Raw genomic sequence first — 450 nt, 5'->3', positions numbered from 1 at the left:
CCCCCACCAGGTCCCTGCGCATCACCCCCCCCCCCCCCCCAGCACAGGAGGGGGCACAGCCGTGGGTCCTCCAGGGTTGGACATCCTCTGTCCCTCCATGGCTGTCACCCACGGGGACCGTGTCACCCCCCTGGTGTCCCTCCCCCCTGGGTGCAAGGGAGGGAGAGGAGAATGGATATTTTCACGTTAACTCTGGAACCTAAGGATGGCGAGGGGTCCCCAAGGCTGAATGCCGGGGATGGCACGGGGACAGCCAGATGTTTGGCTTGGGGACGTGTCTCAGGGTGACCCCTGTTGTCCCATCCCACCCCCAGCATGGGACGTGGTGGGGCCCAGCCCAGGGCTTGGGGGTGTCCCCTGTCCCCCGGGTGTCCCAACCAGCTGCCACCACTCACCCTCTTGCTCTGCGACAGCCCCATGTCCCAGACGCCGGCGGTCCTCGTCCCCGCG

Source organism: Charadrius vociferus, unplaced genomic scaffold (genome assembly GCF_000708025.1).
Source record: "Charadrius vociferus isolate BGI_N301 unplaced genomic scaffold, ASM70802v2 scaffold1744, whole genome shotgun sequence".
NCBI lineage: Eukaryota > Metazoa > Chordata > Aves > Charadriiformes > Charadriidae > Charadrius > Charadrius vociferus.
This window is presented reverse-complemented; position numbering follows the sequence as displayed.